This window comes from Talpa occidentalis, unplaced genomic scaffold (assembly GCF_014898055.3).
Source record: "Talpa occidentalis isolate TD23 unplaced genomic scaffold, MPIMG_talOcc4v2.1 talOcc4.4, whole genome shotgun sequence".
Taxonomy (NCBI): Eukaryota; Metazoa; Chordata; class Mammalia; order Eulipotyphla; family Talpidae; genus Talpa; species Talpa occidentalis.
Genome location: NW_023604295.1, coordinates 95,163,543 through 95,188,850, shown reverse-complemented (window position 1 = coordinate 95,188,850; position 25,308 = coordinate 95,163,543). Strand labels below are relative to the sequence as shown.

Here is a 25,308-nt window from a genome sequence, read left to right as displayed (position 1 = left end):
GGATCCTCCAGATCAAAGGATCCTGCCAGTGATCATGAAGGTAAGCATCTACATGAGCTTGCTGCTATTAGAGGTGGGTATAGAGACCACAGGGAAGGTTCCGGGTCCAACACAATTTACAAGTTGGCCTGGCAGACCCCAAATTTGAACAGCTGATTTGACCATGAGAAAATCCACCTCCCACGAACCTAATAATGCTCTGTCTGACTTCCACCCATTGCTCGTTTTAAAGTCCAAGGACTTATAATATCACCTAGCTCTTTCCCTGAACAAAGATCCAAATCAACTTTAATTTGACTGATGATGAAAATCAGGAAGAAAGAGAAAGAGGTATATATGCTACTTATATGCTTATTGGTTATAGGATAGTTATACAATTTCCATGGCTGGAAATTTTGCTGACATATTAGATCACATGGGATGTGAGACTTTGTCAACTTTTTGATCATCTTATTTCTTTTTCAGCACTGCTTTGTCTGAAGTTGCTTATTTGCCTTTTTTGGGGTGAGAAACATGTAGCATGGCTTCTGTAAAAGCCAGTTGCTTTGTAGTAATATTTGAGCAATGGGTGAGGGTTAGAGTGGTGCTTAAGAGTTTTTCTCTCATTTACAACTTTTGTTTCATCAGAAAATGTTTTTATTTTCTAGGAGAGTTACAGATTGTTATTTCATAAAAATCCAGTTGTAAGGGGAAGTTTAGATCTTACAATAAGTTAAATTTTTGGACCTTTTTTTTTAAATCAAAATAACAGGTTTATAACCTTACATAGGCTTTGGTGTGCATCATTATGTCAGTATTTGTGTATAGTACATTATGTTCACCACTAAAAGTCTAATTCCATCCTCACCATACAGTTGACCCCTTTCACTGACTTGTTCATCTACCCCTTCCCCTCCCCTTCTGGTAACCAGCAACTTGGTTTTATAGTCTAAAAGTTTATTTTGTTTGATTTAGTTCATATTTTTTGTTTCTTTTTAAATTCTTTTTTTACTTGTTTCTTTTTTTGTTGTTGTTGAAGATTTATTGATCAAGCAGTTTGAATGCCTTATGTAGAAAAGTATCTGCTACATTTGCACTTTGTTTTCATAGCTGGTGTTCAGAGTCCAGATTAAATTGTTGAAGCAAGGGAAAAGCAGGTTCAGAACTGACTCATTTTCACTGAATGATCAAAGACACCAGCAGGCATTTTGTCTCATTTCATTTTCCTAAATGCCATCTTTTATGGCTCTATTGGTTTTATTTATTTTTTTTATCCTTGGTGATACATGCTCACTGTGTACTGTTTAATGACCAAAATCAATGCAAACTAGAATCCTGAGATTTGATAAATGAGTCTCTGCTTAGGTTTTAATGCCATTCATCAATAATTTGGTGGAAAGACAATCTTAAGTTAGTACATCATGAAACCTCTAGCTGTTATCAAGTTAGTATTATAACTTTTGGGAACACACAAAACATTCTCAAAGATGCCTGCAATCTTACACCTGAAGGTGCTCTCAGCATTGTCCAGGTGAAATCTTCCTCCTCCTTTCCCTCTCTCAGATTGAGGTTTATTAAGACATTCTCTGGTCCAGTGGGTGTTTCCAAGAGTGACCCAGTTCTTGAGAGTTTAAGTGTTATCAGGTCAGTGAGGTGCCAGCCATGAACCATAGCTCACAAAAACCCAATGACATTTTTTTAGCAAAAGCTGTTGTACAAGTGAATTAATTTGGAAAAACAATAATATTACCAATTTGCCAGATCACTTTTCTTAGGCTCAAACAGTCCAAGTGAAACCCAAGATCACCATCAGTGGAAAAAGGTAACCAAGAAGCTTAGAATGTTTAGAGGTCAATGAAAATGAACTTCTTAGGGTGATTTAATGTTTAAATATTTGAAATCAGCTGGCTTCTGATCAGGGCTACAGATGGGAAGTCAAAGTCTATGATTCTCTTTCTGACCTCAGGAGAAGAGTAGGTTTTCTTCAGCTGCAGGTTTGATGATTAAACAAAATAGTGAATGTGAAAGAGATTAGTAAGCTGGGAGATAAGGTATTTATTGATAGCTATATAATATTCTGACTTTACTGCCTTTCACTGATAAGTAAGCGAGACTTTGAGAATGACTTTCCTGGTTCACATTACTTGATTTGGAAGTAGCAGAGATGGATCTTCTAGTTTCAGCAGTGGTCAAAATTCAGGCCTCAGCATTGGGGCCACAGTCGATGGCAAGACAGGAGAGCTGATCCAGCTTTGCTTATTGGACCATCGGTATCTGTGGAGTGGTAACTGCATTGCTACATATATCTCCTGAAAATGAAGACCAAAAAGGTCATAAAGCAGTAAAGGAGCTATGTAGGAGAACAGCATAGTCAGCTAAAGTGGTATGTCCATACCAGTGTACATTATTCAGTGTACATCACTCAGTTGGTGTCTCAGTTAAATTTCTTTGATAAGTGGGTGATATAGAAGATTTGGTTTTAAATACTTATCTTTGAATAGGAGTGTTATGGTAATAATCTGTGAATGTGTTTGAAATGAAATAAAGTTACACAGGTACCTCTCTGTGGAAGGCTTGGAAAATTTCCTAATTTATTCAGCTAACCCTTGTACATGGCCCAAGTTGATTGATCACAGAGTGATATAAGGTTTCTTTCTGTGTAGATCCTCTGCATAAGTCAGGATAGGCTAGGTTATGCTTTCGCAACAAATTAACCCTGACATCTCTACTGATTTCTTGTTCACATAAATGTCCAGTATGCATTGGGCTGTACCCCAGGGAAGCTGTTATACATATAGTACCTCCAAGATGCAGGCTGCTGTGATTTTTGTTTTTAAGATTTATTTATTTATGCATACAAGAGCTGGGGTACAGGCCAGAGGTGTGGGGGATGAGAGGATTCACCAGAGACAGAGTGGGGAACAGAACAGGCAGATTGACCCAAGTACAATGCTGAGGAGAGCAGCGGGCAAGGCAGGAGAGGTCTGCTGCACCATGTGGGTAGCTCCCTGGCCGGCCGGGGATCGAACTCGTGCTGCAGAGGCTGCGGACTGCTTCGTAGGTTGTGTCTTAACCCCTTGTGCCACCAGGGAGGCCTGATTTTGTTGTTTTTAACTTGGTATTTTCAAATTGTTTCAGCAGGGGAGGGAATAGAGAATCTCATACTGACTTGATTGCTTTGCCCTTAAGTGACACAGTTCATCCCTACTCAAAGTCCATGGTTAGAACTAGTCACATGACCCTGCTCAATGATGTGAGACTGGAAATGAGACTGATCCTAATACAAGTTGTAATAATTTTAAGGGAATAGCAATAAAGTTTACTTCCTTTATGTCACATTTTTTAGGAGTTGGTGCTGATGATCAAAGTTTGTGTTTATTGAGTCATTCTCCCTGATATCAATTAAGGTTGAGGACTGAGACTTCACCTCCATGGTAATATCTTCCAGTTCCATCAATTTGCCTTGCTTGAAATGGTACTTAGATTAAACCCATCACCATTTGGATAACTCTCCACTATAAACCAGACAGTCACTCTCCTACCTTACAAATGAAACTCTCTAGGTTGAAGGTGACAATGGGGTTGGTGTGTAATTAGCACTATAGCGAGACCTATTATTTACTGTGATTCGGATCCTTTCTCACATATATGCAACTTAAGACTTTACAAACCTTCTTTGCAGCCTTATCTAGAAATAAGTTTGTGCTGAACTAAAACCGTAAGATTTATTTGTATGAATGTTTTTTTTTTTTTTTCCCCAAAAAGCTTCTCCTCAACTAGGTTTTGGGACTATTTTTTTTTCCCTTTAAAAATAGTCCTGGTAGAAATAAACCCACAGATTTATGATCAACTAATCTTTGACAAAGGAGCAAAGACTATGCATTGGAGCAAGAAAGTTTGTTCAATAAATGGTGCTGGGAAAACTGGGTCGCTACATGCAAAAGAATGAAGCTTGACCACTACCTCACACCATACACAAAAATCAACTCAAAATGGATTAAAGAACTAGACATAAGACCTGAAACCATAAAATACATAGAAGGAAATATAGGCGAAACACTACATGATATGCACATCAAAGACATCTTTACAGACACATCACCCAAAGCAGTGATAGTGAAGGCAAAGATAAACAGCTGGGACTACATCAAATTGAAGAGCTTCTGCACAGCAAAAGAGACAATAACAAAAACAAAGAGAAACCCCACCAACTGGGAGAACATTTTTGCACCCAACACTAATGATAAAGGACTGATCACAAAAATCTGCAAAGAGCTGATGAGACTCAACAGCAACACAGAAAATAATCCTGTCAAAAAATGGGCAGAAGAGCTAAAAAGAAACTTCTCTGAAGAGGAAATGCAAATGGCCAACAGGCATATGAAAAAATGTTCAACATCACTTGTCATCAGGGAAATGCAAATCAAAACTACCATGAGATACCATCTTACACCAGTGAGAATGGCACATATTAAAAAAATTAGCAACAACAAATGTTGGCGAGGGTGTGGAGAAAAAGGAACTGTTCTGCACTGTTGGTGGGAGTGCAAACTGGTCCAACCACTATGGAGAGCAGTGTGGAGATTTTTGGAACTACTAAACATAGAACTTCCATATGATCCAGCAATTCCACTCCTAGGTATTTACCCAAAGGACACAGAAACATCAATTCCAAAGAACACCTGCACCCCTATGTTTATAGCACCTCTATTTACAATAGCTAAGCTTTGGAAACAGCCCAAATGCCCAAAAATAGATGACTGGATCAAGAAGATGTGGTACATATATACCACGGAATATTACTCAGCATTCAAAAAAGATAAACACATGCAATTTGCAGCAACATGGATGGCGCTGGAAGGGATCATGCTCAGCAAAATAAGCCAGAAAGAAAAAGAAAAATACCGGATGGTCTCACTCATAGCAGGAATCTAGAGAACTTAAATAAGGGACCAGGAGAATGAATAACTATAAGAAAGTGAAAATCAAAATCAACAAAAAACTATGAACCAGAGACACTTTTTGGGAGTGGGGGGCGGGAGGGGAGGGATTGGGGTCAGAATGGGGGGTTGCAAATGTATGGGGAATATAAAAATAAAATTTATTATTAAAAAAAAAATAAATAAATAAAAAATAGTCCTGGTAAATGTGGGACTCCTCTGTTACTTTGTGATCTGCCCTTTACCTATTCTTTTCCCAGTGAACTAAAATCCCATCATTATAATTAAATGATAACAAAGACCCTAATTGGACCACACAGACTAGATAGGTCTTTTCTTCTCTGTTTTTAAAACAACTTTCACAGCTGCTTGAAAACAATAATTTTTAGCACAGATAAGGAGTCCCACCTCAGTTCTTTATGTAGCTTAACATATTCATTAAGCAAATACTTAGTGAACACAGTATGGGGCCAGGCACTGAATTAGGTGCCAGCAATCTCCATTTTTATAAGAAAGGTCAGGTTACACCAAGGGTCGCAAACTTTTTCTGTAAAGGGCCAGATAATTATTTTAGGCTTCTTGGGACATGGTCTCTGTTCAGCTCTGTAACTCTGGTCTTGTAGCACAAAAGCAGCTGTAGACAAGATGGCAATGACATGATCATGGCCGATTTCCAAAAAATTTTATTTATGGGTACTAAGTTTTTATTTTCTTAGAATTTTAACATGTCATACAAAACAAACAAGTCCAAGAAATCTCTTTTTTCCCCAACCATTTAAAAATGTAAAAGCCATTTTTAGATCAGATGGTAAGCAAGTAAGGAAGTAGGTCAGATTGGTCCTACAAGCTGAGTTTGCTTTTCCTTAGTCTAGAACAGTCTTTTTTGGTTTTATTCTTAAAAATAGGTAGTGAACTGCCTTACTGATTACTTAAATTATTTAAGTTTAATGTTTACACATTATTCACTCCTTCCAGCCCTTTAGTCAGTAAACTCCTATCCCATCAGTTATTGGTGAATGTCATTTCTGCAAATTGAGATCTAGTCTCTCTCCATAAATAATTAAATATATAAAATTATAAACATATAAATAATATGTATTTTATATGTAAGTATGAGAATTAAATATAAGTATATGTAATTAGGGCTGTGCTACTATTAAATGACTGCAATGTCACCAGACTGACTTTCCCAGAGTGGCACAAGTTTGGATGCCTTTTCAATTCCTGGTTTTTGTGTCGACCAGGGAGATGTGTAGATATACAGATATCAAACATACATAATATGCAAGTATATACACACTACATTTAAAGATCACCAATATTATGAAAATAATGAATCACTAATATTTAAATAGCTAACATCTATTGAACACTTTTTGTCTGTATAAAATGATGGCTCTGGAGGCCTCATGGAGAGATGGATATTATGGTTCCCTTTTATTTTAGATTTATTTTTATTTATTTATGCATACAAGAACTGGGGTATAGACCAGAGATGCAGGGGGTGAGAGCATTCACCAGAGACAGAGTGGGGAACAGAACAGGTGGATTGACTGAAGTACACTGCTGAGGGGAGCAGCGGGTGAGACAGGAGAGGTCTGCTGCGCCATGTGGGTTAGCTCCCTGGCTGGGGATTGAACTCAGGCTGCAGTGGTGATAGCATGATAGCCCTGAGACTTAACCCTTATGCCACCAAGGAGACCTGGTGCCCTTTATTTTTTTTCACAGCGCAACCTTTTATGAACATACTCAATTCCAGGCAGTCCAGAGAGGGAAGTTTGTTTCCATTAATTAGTAATATTTCCAAATATGGAATGAAACTACCTCTGCTTATAAATCTTTTATTCTGATTTCATTAAAAATGGAATTATGATGGTGGTAATAATCACAATAATGGAATAGTTTCTGTGTTCAAGAACTATGCTAGATTTGTCACAATAACCATATGGGTAAGTAGATTTTGTCATTTTCTTTATTTAGACGAGGACACTTAAATACAGAGAATTTAAGTGACTTATGCAAAACAGCCCATCAGGAAGAGGCAAGATTAGAATCATATCCAAGATGGTTTATATCAAAGCTTGACCTTAACTATCTAGTCTGCTAAGGATAGCTCCTGAGATAGCTCCCAAAGAATGCATTTATGGCCTTGGTTCAAAGAGCAGAGATCTTAACCTATAGGAGAAGCGGGAAATCCAGAGCAGTATTAGTCATTTGTTAGGGCACAAAATTCAGAAATTCTTATTTTTTTCAATTTTATTCTTTTTTTCCTGTTTCTTTTCCTTTATTATTATTATTATTATTATTATTATTATTTTGGTGGGGGGGAATGCTTTTTCTTTAATTAAAGGAAAAAGAACACTACCATCCATTGAATTTCCTCTACCTGTTACTGAGAATAGGGCTGGGTTCTGTTGCCTGTCACTACCAAAAAGCCAATAGGCAGAGACAGCAATTGATTCTGTAAGCACTTTTATTTTTCAGATTGCTGGCGATTGATCTGGGAGAATAGAGAGACTATTCTTTTATGGCCATTGGTCTGAGAGAACAGAGAGACCATTCTGCCATCTCATCTCGAGTTGATGTTGTTATGAATTAAACAAAAACAGTCATAACAAACAGCCCATTAGAACAACCTGTCATAGTTGATGTTCTTGGTAGTCATCATGTTCAGCCCCTGAGTTTGTTATTAGATTCTTTTTTTTAAGATTTATTTATTTATGCATACAAGAACTGGGGTACAGGCCAGAGGTCTGGGAGGTGAGAGGATTCACCAGAGACAGAGTGGGGAACAGGACAGGCGGACTGACCAAAATACACTGCTGAGGGGAACAGCGGGAGAAGTGGGAGAGGTCTACTTCGCCATGTGGGTTGCTCCCTGGAGGGCCGGGGATCGAACACGTACTGCAGACACTGCGGATTGCTTCACAGTGCAGTGCTTAACCCCTTGTGCCTTTAGGGAGGCCCTTTATCAGCTTCTTGGTTATCTTGATCCTGCTACATCTGATGGCATCAGTGTCCAGTACTCATTCAGGCATCATCAGGGCAGGAATTTCAGGTTTAAAGCAAGAGTTTTAGGGGCCTCCCTGGTGGTGCAAGGGTTAACTCTCAGTGCTATCAGGCTCTCACCAGCCACTGTGCCAGCCACTACAGACTGAATTCTAGCCCCAGCCAGGGAGCTAACCCACATGGCACAGGAGACCTCTCCTGTTATGCCTGCTGCTCCCCTCAGCAGTGTGTTTCAGTAAATCCACCTGTTCTGCTCCCCACTTTGTTGCTGGTGAATCCTCTCACCCTATGCAACTCTGGCCTGCATCCCAGTTCTCCTATGCATATATAAATTAAAAAAATCTTAAAAAAAAGAAAGTTTTAATTTAAAGAAACAGATTATTATCAGCCCCATAGTGTGTACATGTAGCCTATGCTAGGTGTGTATGTGCAGATTCCTATACTAGGTATGGCGCCTTCCCTTCCTCCCTAGCCCCCTAACACACCCAGCCTCCTCCCCTTTGGTAACCTTAGTTTTGTTGTCAAAGTCTACTGGTTTATTTTTACTTTGTTTTCTCTATTTGTTTTGTTTTCTTATATTTCACTTAACAGGTGAAATTGTCCAATTTTTGATTTTCTCTTCTGACTTATTTTGCTTAGCATATTCTCTTTAGGTTCCTTCCATTTTGCTTCAAATAGCAAAATTTCCTGTTTTTTGTTTTTTTGGTTTTTTTTTTTGTATTTGTAGCTAAATAGGATTCCATTGTGTATCTATACCACATCTTCTTTATCTTTATTAATGGACACTTATATTGTTTCAGTATCACAGCTATTGTGAATGATGCTGCAATAGCCCTTTCTGGGCTCCTGATTCTATTCCCCTAATCCATGGGTCTGTTTATATTCTAGTATCACAGTGTTTTAATTACTGTCACTTTGTAATATAGTTTGAAGTCAGGTAATGTGAGATCTCTGGTTTTTTTCCTTTTTTTTTTTTTTTTTGGTTGAGACTGCTTTAGCTAGTTAGGGTCTTTTGTAGTCCCGTATAGATTTTAGTATTTTTGGTTCTGTTTTCTTAAAATATGCCATTGGAATTTTGATTGGGATTACTTTGAATTTATGTATTGCTTTAGGGAGATGGCCATTTTAACTATATTCTCCCTATCCAGGAACATGAATATTTTCCATCTCTTTGTGTGTTCTTCTTTATCAGTCTTGTAGTTTTCATTGTATAAATCTTTTACCTCCTTTGTTAAATATATTTCTAGGTATTTATGTGTTTTTGATGTAATTGTTAACATGAGTCACAGAATTCTTATTTTTGATCCCATTCAGATTCTGTGCCCTCACCCTAAAACTTCTGAATGACAATCATTGAGTTTGAAGCCCAGGAATCGGCATTTTAAATAAGCTCCACAGGTTGATCTGATGACTGCTAATGAAAACCATTGCCCCTAATTGCTGAGTAGTGTTAGTGTCTGTTGTAGTGATCTCTAGGCCTGTTAGGTAGGGTTAAGACAAAGGCACCCCTGCTCATCATTATTGATAGAATCTTGAACATTTTAATTTTTGTAGTGTTTTTTTTTTTAAAACTGCTAAATGGGATATTTGACTAATTTCTGATATGTTTGTTTCTCCTGTTGGAAAAAACATTTATTTAAGGACAATTAGAAAGCTAACTAACATTGGCCCTTCCCCCCAAATATACTCTTCTTCTCCCCTGCTTTTCCCAAAAGATAACTGTTTTCTTTTGTGGTCATCCAAGGCCCAGGGGATAAGAACATCCTGTTGTAAATATAACTGTCAGAGACTGTATTAGCTTTCTATTGCTTCTATAACAAATTATTACAAACTTGGAGGCATAAACAATGCAAATTTATTATTGTACCATTCTGTGGATTATAAATTCCACCAGTGTCTCATCTACCAGGGTAAAATCAGGGTGTGTTGGCAGGATTGAGTTCCTTTCTGGAGACTGAGGGAGGATCTTTTTCATGGTTCATTCAGGTTGTTGGCAAAAGTTCTTTTCTTGTGGGCCTCCCTGGTGGTGCAAGGGGTTAAGCACAGCAATATGAAGCCGCCTTCAGCCTCTGCAACACAAGAGTTCCAGAGTTCGACCCCTGGCCAGCCAGGGGTCTACCCACATGGCAGCAGACCTCTCCTGACTCACCCGCTGCTCCCCTCAGCAGTGTATTTCAGTCAGTCTGCCTGTTCTGTTCCCCACTCTGTCTCTGGTGAATCCTCTTACCCCCCATACCTGCCGAAGACCAGCTTTCGGCAAAATGTCGGGTCAGGTGTCCCTGAAAGGGTGAAACGGCCTAGGAGAAACTTTCTTAAGGGCTGAGGGGAAGGGGAGGGGTGAAGGTGAGGCAGATACAATACACTGTTATTGGTGCAAGCATCTCCTGCTGAGGTTCTCAACAGGTCTTTATTTATACGTTTTAAGGCAAGCGATGGGATTATATCATCATATGCATAGAAGCAAAATAAAACAATCAGTACATTCCTTTCCCACAGACATTTTGTCGCCTATGTGTTTTTAAGAAAAGAAACTACCTTAGAAGTTAATAGATAATTAAAACTTAGATGCATTATTTCAGCCTAAACAACTACCTAGGTCAGCTAACAGTCCTTGGTACCGCCCTGTTGCCAAGGCTACAATATCAGGAGACTCTTCTATCTATATGACTTACAGCTCGAGACCAGTTCCTTCCTGGTAATCAGTTGTTAGAACTTTTTTCTACCTAGAAACTCCTAGCATAATCAACTTTGTGATTCATTACAAGGCTTCTCTACGGAACTTCCGTATGAGGAATATTATTATGACCAGCTCTGGGTTGCTTATCAGACATGCCCTTGCACAATAATTATTTCCCATTGTCAAGTGGGCCAAATTATTCAGTGTTTAATTTTTAAGCAAGTAATTTTCCATGCCATATACTTTCAATATTCTTATACGTATAATTTATTGCCCAATGTATGTTCCATAAGGTTTTTTCTTTTTATGACCAAGAACAAAAAACAAAGGGATGTTTAATCTTCAGCCCCTTGGTGTGAGGCTCTTCAAACTTTGGCCCCACAGTGTGAGGCCCTTTTCTTAGCTGCTTACTAGTGTCTTACCTGGCTGGGGCAGCAAGGCCCCCTGCAGCACATACCTCTGGCCTGAACCCCAGTTCTTGTATGTATAAATAAGTAAATCTTTAAAAAAAGTTCATTTCTTGAAATGGTAGGTCTGTGACCCACATTTTGTTACTGGATATAAATTGAAGCTCATGCCTAGCTTCTAGGAGTCACTTGCATTCCTTGGTTCATGACCTCTTTCCTTAACCTTCAGAGTCAGCAATGGTGGGTCCAGCCATTCTCGCACTTTGAGTATCTCCTGTCCCTCCTCCTATTTCATCTCTTACTGTGTAGAGAAAGGTACTCTGCTTGTAAAGGCTGGAGTGGTACATTGGGCCCATCTAGATAATCCAGGATAATCTGCCCCAGCCCAAAGCCCATACTCTTAATCACATCTTGCCTGGTAAAATTACATATTCACAGGTTCTGGGGATTTTGGTGTGGACACATTTGGGGGAAATTATTCAGCCTGTCACAGACACATCTGCCTTTGCTAACAAGACAGCAGTGGTTACCACTGCCAGTGGGACTCCAGGCATAAATATTGATATGTATGAGAATATAACTGGATATTTCTCTGAATTGAAATTGCCTCAGGGCCAGATTCTAAAACAAATAGCTTTGGAAAGGTTATATGAGGACTTTTGGATAGTCAAAGAGAGCTGCAGCGACAGTTACCCTTGGTAATTCTCATTGTGTGTGTTGCTATAGGCCTTTAGATTTCTACAAGTTTATTGTGAAGTAGACACCCTTATTTAGCCAAGGTATTTGCTTTCAGCTACTCATTGCAGCCATAGGCTCTTGTACTTCTGTTCCTTTGTTCATACACTTTCATCTGCTTGGCCTGCCCTTTCATCTTCCTGCCCATTTATCTATAATAATACATATTTATAGCAAGTTTTGACACCTCTTCATTCTAGGTAATATTTTCTAAGGTACTAGAAGGATGGTATCTACTCATTTTTTCCCTGAATTAAAATCATAAAAGGAATCCCTATCTTTCAAAGGATGTTTTGAGTTCTGCTCTGTGTCTTCCCCCATAACTCTGTACAGTGTTAAAGAAGCCCCTGCAGCATTTTGCACATAGCAAAACTACTTGATGAGCTTGAAGTACAGATTTATCTAATTCTGATTTTACTATCTATCTACACACCAAAATTCTGCAAAGTATGTGCATTTACTCTTTCCTTACAATGTAAACTGAAGAACATTGCTAAGAATCCTAATTTAAGTGAGTAAAGCTGGGATTGTTAGAGATGAGGTTTCTAATTCATGTACTACTGAATCTGCTGATTCATTGTCAATTGCAATATATTGGGGACAAGGGAGTGGACACTTTTTGTTCCTTTATAAGTCTTTAATTAGTGTGCAATATTGTGAGGGAAAATGAATATCATAAATGAGTGTATAATTTGATGAATTTTCACAAAATGATACTCGCTTATCATCAACACCCATATCAATAAAACAAAACTATTAACAACCAGCACTCAGAAACCTTCCTGCTTCCTTTCCAGTTGCTACCACTCTTAACCTGAACATTTTAGAAGTTTGAGAAATGGGCTATTTTTAGGATACAGAAAAAATGTCTTCTAAATGCTGTGGAAATACTTCTTATAAATAAATCCCCAAGCAGGTATATGTGGGTTTACAGAGATTTAAAAATGTGGCTCTTGCCCTGAAGGTACTTTTAAACAGGAACAATAAATTCTTTTCAAAATGTTCTTGCTTCATCGAGTAGTTTGAGTTACATAAACAACTTTGAGTCAGATTGTTTTTTCCCAGAATTTATTGACTACTTGATTATGATTCAAATAATACTTTTGTTTTAAATAGTCACAAGTGGTTAAAACTGTGTCATACACTTGCCCTGAGCAGTGACTTAGCACCACATTGCTTTCTACATGATTTTTATTGAGAAAAAAAAAATCACAGTATTTTCTCTGGAATTTTGCTTGAGGTTCATAACAGGTACTCAGGGAAAAACTGTCATCAGCAAAGGTGGCAGCCTCCATACTGCGCCTTTGAACCTCGCAGAGTAGAAAATGAAATTGCCTATAACAAATGGAGTGGATAAAATATTAGAGAAGTTGGATTCAGGTCTATATGGTCCCTCATTCCCTAACACTTCTCTGTTCAAGGATATTAAAATATTATTTCTAAAAATAGAATACTGGAAACCACTTTAATCAGCAACATGAATACATATAAATCAGATGTAGTCAGAAACCATAAGGCATGAAAGGCATGTTTTCAAAAATGGTTAATGATATGGGAAATTTCTCAGTAATGTTAAGTAAAACTGTAAGTGTAAGATGCCAGCTTACTTCAGCAGAAAAGTGTGTTCATGCACATGTGCATAGAAGACTGGAAATTCATAATATACTGACCTTGGTGGTTTCTGAATGGTATGCTTGAAGAGCAACTTAAATTTTCTTATTTTCCAAATGTTTTCATTTTACTAACTGAAAATAACCACACAGGATCCATTTTTTAAAGGTTGGTTTGGGCAGATAATTGGCTTTTCTTTCTTCTTTTATTTTTTTAAAGACTTTATTTATTTATACAAGAACTGGGATACAGTCAGAGGCGCGGGAGGGTGAGAGAATTCACCAGAGACAGAGCAGGGAGCAGAACAGGCAGACAGACAGAAGACACAGCTGAGGGGAGCAGTGGGTGAGACAGGGGAGGTCTGCTGTGCCATGTGGGAATCTCCCTGGCCAGTCAGGAATCGACCCCGCGCTGCAGAGGCTGCAGACAGCTTCACAGCGCTGTGCTCAACCCGCTGCGCCACCAGGGAGGCCCAATTGGCTTTTCTTGCAAACTCAAGTCTTGGTGGTGAATCAGACATGACAAAAACGTGCTACTCTATTTTTCTTTTACTTTATGAGGCAGTTTTGTAGTCTCAGATGTGGCATAATTGCACATCCTAGTGGCAGGATCACAAACCGTCACGTGGTCCTCCTTGAAATAATGGGATTTTCAATGTCAGAAATGTCAGTGTTCACGTCATACAACTTTTTATGTAGGAATCCCCAAAACAACATCTTTTGTATCCACAAACTATAATTTGAGCCAATGTTGGAGCAGGCCTAGTTAAGAGAACCTCTGTGTCTCAGAGGTAGACCTAGTTGGTGCTGGAGCACATGGACAGAATTTTTTTCCGTACATCGATGCAGAACTTGTCTTCTGATATTTCTGCTTAATGTTTCAGTTTCAGTTCTACCATTGCATGGATGTGTAATGTGAGGGAAAGCCCTATTTAGTACAGGTGACTTTTAAATGTTTGTGCATGTATTTTTAACAATCATTGAGGTATAATTTAGGAATATTTGACTTTTTTTTTTAAAGATTTATTTATTGATGCATGCAAGAGCTGGGGTCAGGCCAGAGATGTGGGGGTGAGAGGATTCACCAGAGACAGAGTGGAGAGCAGAACCGCAGACTGACTGAAATACACTGCTGAGGGGAGCAGTGGGCGAGTCAGGAGAGGTCTGCTGCGCCATGTGGGTAGCTCCCTGGCTAGCCAGGGATCAAACTTGTGCTGCAGAGGCTGAAGATTGCTTCATAGTGCTGTGCTTAACCCCTTGTGCCACCAGGGAGGCCCTTGACTGTACTGGTTTAAAGTGGACAGTTCAATATGTTTTGACAGATGTGTACTCCCACAAAATCATCACCTCAATAAAGATGGAGAACATTTTCATTATCCTCAGACGTTTCCTCATGTCCCTTTGCAGTTCATTTCTTTTTTCACCCCTATTCCAGGCAACTATTGATTTGCTTTCTGTTACCATAGATTAGTTTAAATTTTTGAGGATTTTATGTAAGTGAAATCATACAGCATGTACTTAAAAAAATACTGACCGTTGGACCTCCCCGGTGGCGCAGCGGTTGAGCACTGAGTTGCGAAGCTGCCAGCAGCCTCTGCAGCACCTGTTCAATGCCCTGCCGCCGGGTGAGGGTCCCATGTGGTGCGCAGATGTCTCCTGCCGCCCACTGCTCCCCTCAGCAGTGCACTTCGTCAGTCTGCCTGTTCTGTTCCCCGCTCTGGCTCTGGTGAATTCTCTCACCCTCTCGCGCTTCTGACTGTACCTAGTGCTTGTATAAATAAATAAATCTTAAAAAAAAATACTGACCCTTAGTGTGTATTTTTCTTTTACTTTATGAAGCAGTTTTATATCTGTCATTATTTACTTTTATGGAGCCACAATAAAAAGTATTTCTGACTTCCTCTTTAGGGAATTAACTCAGTGAAATGGATTATAGATTTTTTTAAGTGAACCTTTTCTTGGCTCACTTAAAAAGTAGAATTGACTATAACCCTTCAGGTACTTTCTTATTTTAACACTATATAATTCTATATAGTATTTCTGATTATTTAAAATTGTTATATTATTCAAGTACAATTTTGTATGTTTGGTGGAAATTAGTCCAGTGATTGTAAACAAAACATCTAGTTGGGCATAAGGTTTTTGTTTTTAAAGCTTAGTACAATTTCATAATGCTTTCCAGGAATCTCAAGGTATAATTAATACTTAACGATTTTTCGCATGAAAATAGAATTGCCATTTCACAATTATAGTGGCAGAAAAATATTTGTAAAAGTAATATAAACCTCATAGGGCAGTCACTCCCCAGAAAGAAGACCTGCTTGAATGGAATCTAAGGGATGAAGTTTATATCCCTGTATATTGTAAGCACTGTGATCATCATAAACAGAAATGGCAATGACACCTACTTTTTTGTCTCTTCATTTTTTTTTATAGTTGCAGACCACACCCACGTTGCAAATTGGCCTTTCTACTTGAGACCAAGTTCTTTTGAGATTAAAATCTGTAGTAGCAAGCAGAACACTTCAGTGTGGAGCTGCTTGTTTTCTTTAGCAGAGTATTATTTGAGGATAGACACAGTTTAGAGAGACTGAATTGTTGTTTATTGTTTTCTTGGATCTCCGAATTTGAGGTGGAAAGAGCAACAGAAGCAGGTATGCAAAATTTCCTTTATGTTAATAGCAATATACAGCCTTAGATTTTAGAGCTGCCTCTTTGTGATTGTTAAACTAAGATAAAGTCCCTCATGTTATTTTTTTTAAACGCATTTTTGCTTTGTTACTTAGATGGCTTTGCATAATCAAAGCATATAGTAACCGTGGTGTGAGGGGACAAATTTCTTAATTTTTAAAAAATTTTTCTGTTTTGAGAACTGTTTCTTCCTTAAGAAATACCTGCTAAGGGCCTCTCCGGTGGCACAGCGGTTGAGCGCTGGGTTGTGAAGCTGCTCGCAGCCTCTGCGGCACCGGTTTGATCCCCGGCTGCTCCCGGCCACTGGAGGAGAGTCCCACATGGTGCGCTGCTCCCCTCAGCAGTGTACTTTGGTCCTTCTGCCTGCTCTGCTCCCCGCTCTGGCTCTGGTGAATTCTCTCACCCTCCTGTGCTTCTGACTGTACCCAGTGCTTGTATAGATAAATAAAAATAAATCTTTAAAGAAAAATACCTGCTAAAAATTAAATTAAATTTTTGATTTGGGTTTCATTTTCCCTTTAGAAATATATATGTATATGATATACATATATATACGATTAGGAAAAGACTGAATATACTCTGTGCAATCTAGAATGCATATGCTGTATTTATGTTGAAGCCTGATTCTTTTAGTCTGATGAAATTGTGCGGTCATTCTATAGTTTAATCATGAATAAGCAAACCCCCCCTTTTTCTAAAGGAATAAGACAAATATTAACAGAGGGTATCAGTGCTATATATGGTAAGATAATATCCAGGTCTGGAGTTTGAAGAAAATATTTAAATAAAAATTAATTCTTTGTCATTATTTTTGCTCTTCTGTATTTTTAAATACCCAAATATACCCAAAGATAGTACTCTTGCTTCAGAGCTTTTTTTTTTTTTTTTTTTTTTTTACTGTTTTATTGAATTTGGAAAGAGCCTGAAGGCTTTCAGAAAGATGTCCTTATAAATAATGGACAAGTAAGCATGTTGTCCTTCATTTTGGGTATTTTTTTAACGGTTTCTGAAATGGGCTGAAGAACTGTCTATCTTTACCCTGGAAGCTGTAGCAGCCTTACATTAGCTCTTTTCTTAATAAAGCAGAAAATGAGCAGTTCCCAGCCCAGGTAAAGCTGAGAAGGTCTTGAATGATGCATGTCGAGGAAACTTGGATGCTGATACTGCTAGCAGTTTGCATAGGTCTTAGTGCCAAAGAATTAAAGACGCTGTATTTTCTTAAAAGAGGCCAGCTTTTTAAAAGTTATCTGTATTTTGTGTAGTGAACTGAGCCTTCAAATCTAAGACCTAGCAGCTCAGCTTAGCAAAGCAGTCAACCATTTAAATTTATTTGTGTCTGTCATAAAATAGAGTTATTCTGCGTTTGTTAGAGAAATTAACACATCATGACTAATTAACTCTGGACAGTGAGTGCCATGGACAAATTTCACATGTTCTTAAGCCCTTCGCGGCTTTCTTAAAAACCAGAATCCCCTTTCTTGTAATATACCCTGAGTCCAACAAAGGCTGTGCCACTACTCCAGTCCTTTCATAAGGAACCAGCCAATCCCTCAATTGTGTTCTCCCAGAGAAAGGGGGATAACATTCCTTTGTGATCCTCAGTTTAGATCAGCTTACCACCCAAAGCATGATACTTGATTACCCTTATTATGTTACTTTGCCTAGGTACAAATGTTACTAATGGCGTGGTCTTATCTAGCCATTAAAAAGTCTGCATTCATGCTGACTTACAGTCAGTGTTGTAAAATGAACTATTGCTAAGGACTGAGTAATTTGAGCCTGTGGAGAATGGAGCAGCACCCAGGGTTAGGTGCGCTCTGCAAGTGCATGTGTCTTGAACTCCTGATGTCCCACTAAGTTTTTGATTGCCTTTCCCCCGCACCCCCAAATGCTGATTTTAATCTGTAAGGCATAATATATCTGGGCCTGAATTGCTTTAAGAATTATAACACTTTACTGGCTTTTTCTGACCACATCCTTCCATTCAAGTGGAGGATTTTTAGGGTTCTTCTTTCTCTTTCCTTTCAAACACTTTCAACCTAGATCTCAGTCTTTCAGGATAGAAGAGATACTGTCATTAGTCAGTCATAACAAATGGTGGGAAGTATTCATATCCCTGTACTTATTCCAGCAGAGGTGGGGAACTGAGCTCTTTCTCTGTGGGGCAGTAGCCTCCAGGCTTTTTTCATTGTACTGCTCCCATCATTAAAACATTTTGTCTGTGCATCACTTTTTTATATGCTTTTATATACTTTTATTGAAAATATACAGATATATATAAAATAACATATTTAAATATATTTGAACTATTGTTGTATTCAAGTACTATTTAATGTATGTGTTATATATACCAGAGCATATATAAAGATATATATGTAATATGTAAGTATATTATAAAATAATAAATGTATATAAAAACAAATTAGAAAGAATAAGATGATTTTTAAAAATGTATTAATTATAAGGGTTTTATAATATCTTTAATATCTCATGGTACAATATACACTCAGCTCACTGTTAATTGTCAATGGTAGTGTAAAACTTGTTCTCTATATAATCTTACTAATTTTGAGTTAGTTACATTTGCTGCTATTTTATTTTCTAGTATAACCAGTGAAGACTCATATTAGGAGTAGAGGTATCAGTTCTTCCATTTTCTTAGGCTTGTGTGATTACTGTATTTTCAGTACACAATTTCTTTGGGCATTTTTTAAAGGTACTTGGCCTCTTAGTGAAGTTAGGTTCGTAATCAGCTAGGGCAGGTAATCCATTAATGCTCACAACTAGGCTTACATAACTGTAGAAGTCAGAAATGCTGGAAGTGATGAATGGAGTGGGGCCCACTGTCCACTTTGTGGGATGATCATACCTCTCCTGGAGGACCCCTTAAGTTGTTTGCAACATGAGATCATTTGTCATAAGGACAAAATTAGGATACTACTGAAAACACATATGTTAAATATTTATAAATCTAATTTCCTTTCCTGTGATTTCTTCCTAATATTTATTTTCCACACCATTGTTCCTGGTGACTGTTGTCTTCTGAGATGCCAAAGGTGTGGCCTCAATTTTTTCATTATAAGGAAAGCGATTGTACTGGATGACTCTTCAAGTTTTTATTTAGAATTTTTATCTCATTTAGTTTTTTATCTTTTCCTTGATTGGCACATGATTGTTAACTCAATATTGTAAGGAACCAACTCAGCACTTGGAAGTTTGTATAAGGAATAATATCTGGAAATATGAGTGACTTACTATGATATGCTGTTTAAGTATAGATTTTGGAAATAGTTGTTATAGGGCCTCCCTGGTGGCATAGGGGTTAAAGTCTCAGTGCTATCAAGCTATCACCAGCCACTGTGACATGAGTTTGATCCCCAGCCAGGGAGCTAACCCACATGGTGCAATAGACCTCTCCTATCTCTCCCACTGCTCCCCTTAGCACCTTAGCAGTGTATTTCAGTAGATCTACCTGTTCAGTTCCCCACTCTGAATCCTCTCAATGCCCCCCCCTTCTGGTCTTCACCCCATTTCTTATATGCATAAATAAAATAAATCTTTAAAAAAGAGAGAAAAAAAAGAAATAGTTGTTATACCCAGTCACAACTTAAAAAAAATAAAATCTTTGTATTCTTGAAGGCCCACCCAGCTTAACTATTGCTTCCTCTGGAAAATCTTTATCAGACTCATGTTTGCAGTATTTGCATCCTCTCTTTTCCTCCCATGAAATTCTGTTTGTACATTTAACAATAGGAATGAATCATACATGCATGTTTGCCTTTCATGAGGCACAGTTATTTATTGCTCAGTTTAAACCTTGCTGACTAACAGTTTTTCAGTGAAAAATATTGAAGAATGCTAATGAGAACATGTTCTCCAAGAAATTATTTTACAATGATTCTTCTCAAGGGAACTTATTTGGAAAAACTGAGGGCTAACTTGGAGCCTGTAAACCTCTAGAAGGTTCATGAATGGGCTTGAGGGTGGGGCATGTATCCACATCCCCCTGGAATGATATGAAAAATTCAACTCTGCATTTTTGTGTGCTAAAGGCCTGTGACTTTTAATCAAAAAGGTGAAGTCATTTTAAAAAATCAATGCCTCAGAAGAAATTGACTGTTCCTTTAAATTTACGTTTACTTTCTAACATAATTTTTATCACTTTTGTATATTTTCAGCTCTCGATAGGCTTTCATCACCTTTTTATACAAATTAATAGTTTTGGCAATGCTTAATACCATAACTCTTGAAAATACCACTCTGTCTTTGTACTGATTTACAAACTCATGACATTATCTTGCTTGTGAGTGATAATCTTGAATATGATAAGCAAATATATGGTATTTTATTTAGAAAAAAGGGAGAATTTGAGGTTAAATTAGAACTGAGAAAATAAAAAAAAAACATACACAGAATTATTTTGTAAAGTTCTGTACTAAGTCCTTTCATTTCAACATCTACATGACAGAGGCTCAGATCTCTTCCTTGAATATCATGTGGAAAGATGATTCCTTGGTTTCCTTGGCAACCTATTTCATACCTTCATTGCTCTTGGACATTCAAGACACCGTATGGTTTATCAGGGGCACATGGGACTGGGACTCAGGCATGCTGAAAATAATATCAACCTGACACAGTGGATAGCTTACGCTGTGTCAGTTGATCTCTCTGAATATGTTTCCTTGTGTGTAAAAGAGGAATATAATAATATGAGGAAACAGGTAATACTGTCATAGAGTGTATGTATGCACATACACATATGTGATATGTGATGATTTTCAGTTCTGCTCTACTCATTGGATTGATGTAAGTGTTGAATGTGATAATGTATGTGAAAGTGCTTTTATAATGGCATATTTTCCTACCATATCATGGTGGTCTTTATTAGTCTTTGATTTTAGGCCACAAGGATGAACTGGTTTCAAAAAATTACAGTTTAGGTCATTACTATTGGTTAAGAGTACAATCTCTAGTCAGTTTGCCCTGAGATGCTTCCACTAACTGAATAAATAGACTTACAGGGAAAAATCCACCATGGTAAAAAACACAAGCAACACTGAAACATTAATGTTATTTTAAGATGCTGAAATTAATGGAAGTAAAAATTTCTAAGATTGCAGACAGTGGGTGCAGTTGGACTAATGCTGCAAATAGAATGATTCAGTTCCCATAGGACAGGTCCAGAGTCCCTTCCTGGGCCCAGCCTCACATGAAGGAAGGAATGGAAGGACTTTGGTGCTGTTATTTGTGTTATATGGCTAGTGCTTACCAACTGAGTGGTACTGGGCAAGTGTTAACCTTGGTCAGCTAGTTTGTCAGCAAGAATAGATGGAACTATTATCTTTGGTGATTGTTTTAAAGATTAGAGATAATTTATATGAGGGCCTGGCACAGATTAGATGCCCTTCATATGATAGTATCAACTACAAAAAAAATTGTGGTGTTCCATATCTGTGCATTCCTGTCTCTAGGAGAGTCTGCTGCCCTCACCTCCATTAATCAGTTCATCTTTTATTCCAGATGTTTTTTATTTAAGCCTAAAACAAATCCTGACACATTTAAAACTTTTCCTCTGCATTTCCAAATTGAAATCTTAATTTAGGGGAGTTAGTATAGAATTTGCTTTAAAAACAGCTTTGTGGGCCTCCCTGGTGGCCTAGGAGTTAAGTCTCAGTGCTGTCACCATTACAGCTTCTATTCAATCCCTGGCCAGGGAGGTGACCCATATGGTGCAGCAGACTTTCCTGTCTGGCCTGCTGCTCCCCTTAGCAGTGTATTTCAGTAAAATGTGCCTGTTCTGTACCCCACTTTGTCTCTGGAAGTTCCTCTCACCCCCTGCACATCTTACCTGCACCCCAGTTCTTCATGCAAAAAAAAAAAACCTATTTCCTGCTATATTTTGTTTAAATCAAATAACAAAGTTTAAGTATAATATATTATGAAAAGACTACTGTATATATTCATAGGTGTAGGGGCAGGAATGGGCCAGTGCGCAGGTTTTCTATGATCCCATGCAGACTGGGTAAAGGAGGAGAGAGTCCTGGAGACCTTGGTGGATTTTGCAGGCTTTTATTGGGATTTATCAGGTACACAGCAGGCAGGGGTGCTGGGGGGCCGGGAGCCTGGCAGGCCTTCCAGGCCCCAGCAAGTCTTCACTCTGGGCTCTCCGGCCTTCTCTCACGTTCTCTCTGCTCTTCTCATGGCTGTGCTTCTCTCTCGGCTTCTCTGCTCCTGCTTTTCTGCTTCTCTTCTTCTCTGTCTCTTTCTCTGCTTCTCTTCGCGTGTCTGTGATGCCGCTCTTAGAAGCCCAGTCCCAGCCCAGGTGAATCCCATCTACATATGCCCACACCATACTCCAGGTGCCCACCATCAGGCATGCATTCAGGACCGCAGGGTTACATCATCTATCCTAATGGCAGGAGGGCAGAAAAGTCTGATACTTTTTTACCTTACCCTACAATAGGAGTGCTCAAATGTAGTATTATCTGTTTAAAGTGTTTTTCATATTTTTTTTTACAAAATAATGAAACATGCAAAAGAAAATGGAAATAATAAAACATACATATTTACTCTATCCAGATATAAGAAATGTCAGCAACTTACCATTTTATGCTTCAGCTATTTTCTGTAAAAAATAAAACAGAGACTAGATTGAAGACCCTCTCCTGTTTTATTCCCTCCCCTTGCCAGATGTTGTGAAGTTAGCATGTGTTAATTATTCTCTCCATCTATCTTCTTTATTTTTCCATTATCAAGTCCATTAATTATGTAAAATGCTGTTTTAAACACTTTCAAATTTTTACAACTGGCAGCTGTTTTATGCTTTTCTTATTTAGTATATAATTTCAAATTTTCTTCTGTTAATACAGATTATCTACTCTTTTATCTGCTGGGCAGTTTTTCACTGTAAGGGCCGGAACTGGGCACAGTGTAGGTTTTCTGATCCCATGCAGACCGGGTAAAGGAGGAGTCAGAGTCCTCAGTGATTTTGCAGGTTTTTATTAGGGTTCAGCGGGTACGTGGCAGGCAGGGGTGCTGGCTGGGAGGCTGGCAGGCCTCCCAGCCCCCAGCAAGTCTTCACTCTATCTGGGCTCTCTGGCGTTCTCTGCTTCTGCTTCGGCTTCTCCTTCAGGTTCTGCTGCTGCTGGCTGGGGCTGCTGGCGTCCCCCCGTGACGCCGCCCTTAAAAAGCACAGTCTTAGCTCAGCTGAATCCCATCTACCTATGCCCACACCCTATTCCAGGTGCCCGCCATCAGGCATGCATTCAGGACAAGGATCCATCATCTATCCTGATGGCGGAAGGGCAGAAAAGCCTGATATTTTCTTTACCCTACATTCACTAAATGGATATCCTATAATTATATAGTCTCCAGATGATGAACATCTAGGCTTTCCAATTTTTTTATACTTTGAACTGAGCTGTGTCTTAAACTGTATTTTGGTGTATCTGTACATGATTTTCTCTAGTATAATGTCCTAGCAGTAAAATTACTGCTTACAGAATATATGTATTTTCACCTCTTCTAGTTATATCACTTTGGAAAGCAATGGACCAACAAGAGCTTTTGATTCCTTGTGTCCTCTCCAGCACTTAATGTTATTATCATCAGTTTCACAGTTTAGTAACTTGGTGGGTTTAAATGTTAGGTTATTGTTTTCATTTGCCTTTCCTATTTCCCATTTTATGTCCCTATTAAAATAATGTTTAAAATCCACAGTATTTAAGCATTGCCTCATTAAAATTATACATGTTGTAGGGTAAGTAAAAAGTATCAGGGTTTTCTGCCCTCCTGCCATTAGATTAAATGCATGCCTGATGGTGGACACCTGGAGTAGGGTGTGGGCACACGTAGGTGGGATACACCTGGGCTGAGATGGGGCTTATAAGGGCAGCATCAAGGGGATGCCGGCAGAGCTGAAAAAGAACCACCAGGAGAACAAGCTAGAGAGAGCGAGACCACACGAGAACGCCAGCGAGCCCAGAAAGAGTGAACACTTGCCTGTGAAGAGTGAAGATTTCCACCCCTGCCTGCTGTGTACCTGGTGAACTCAATAAAAGCCTGAAAAAGCCACCGAGGGCTCCAGGACTCTCCTCCTTCACCCATCTGCTTGGGTCATAGAAAACCTGCTCTGTGGCCATCCTTCCACTACACATGTATTTATGTGTGTGTGTGTGTGTGTGTATACATATATGTAGTCCCTTGTGCTCTGTTTTGACCCCTCTTCAACCCCTCCCCTGCTGTATACCACAAATTGGGAACATTTTTTCGACAAATAGTGTTGGGATAACAGGACAGCCATATACAAAAAAATGAAACTAGACCACTCTTTCATGCCATAAATAAAAATTAACTCAAAATGGATTAAAGACGTGGATAGAATACATGGATACAACTTCAGCAGAACACTCCATGACATTGGCTTCAGGCATGTCTTTGGGGACTCAAATGCAATGGCAAGGAAACAAAAGCAAAAATAAGCAGCTGAGACTAAGCTGAAAAGCTTCTGCATAGAAAAAATAAACTGTCATCCTATTGAATGGGAGAAAATATTTGCACATCATATATCTGGCAAGTGGCTAATATCAAGATTTGCAAAGAACTCATACAACTCAACAAAAAGAAAGCAAATGATCCAATAAAAGATGGACAAAAAAGCTAAAATGATGCTTCTTCAAAGAGAACATACAGGTGGTCAATAGGCACAGGAAAAAATGTCATCATCTATTATCCTGGAAAGGCACATCAAAACCACAACTAGAGTGGGCGGAGCAACATGGCGGCGAGGAGACGCTGCGAGTAAGATCTCCCATTAAAAAAAGTTAATAGGGAGGAAAAGCGGCAGGTCCCAGTGAGAACTGGGACACGGAAGATAAACGGACGACTCCAGCAAACTGCCCGAAGAAGAAACTGGCCATAAAAGAGGACTAGAAGGGAGGGAAGCGCAGAACCCTGCTCCCCTCCCCCGCCCACAGAGGCAGCACTCTCCGACCGGCAGAGAGGAGGGAAACAACAACAAACCAAAACGGCCAACAAGAAAAACGGACACAGCAAGCGGGACTGTGAGTGGAAAGGAACTATTGCAGCCACCACACCCCGTGAACGGGAGCTGAGGCGAACCCTGCAGGATCCGCCGCGGAGGTGAGCTCCAGGCGCCATTAAAGAGAGCCCCGCCCCCCAGGAGGAGACCAGCACCAGCACACAGCCCCAGCAGCCCGGTAAGCCTGCGCGGAAAGTGGCGCGGATCCAGACCGGATCAC

General features: G+C 38.9%; 1 protein-coding gene across 2 annotated transcripts in view; it reads left to right on the top strand.

Moving 5' to 3' along the window:
* Positions 1-25,308, top strand: part of PLS1 (plastin 1) — a 100,740-nt gene that overhangs the window by 4,256 nt on the left and 71,176 nt on the right. Inside the window, exon 1 of one of the 2 annotated variants that reach the window (XM_054700761.1) lies at positions 25,248-25,266. The exons of the other annotated variant lie outside the window; for it this stretch is intronic. The gene's annotated coding sequence lies outside the window, so the exon portion shown is untranslated. Of the gene's footprint in view, positions 1-25,247; positions 25,267-25,308 lie in introns of those variants that run through there. 2 annotated transcript variants of the gene reach the window in all.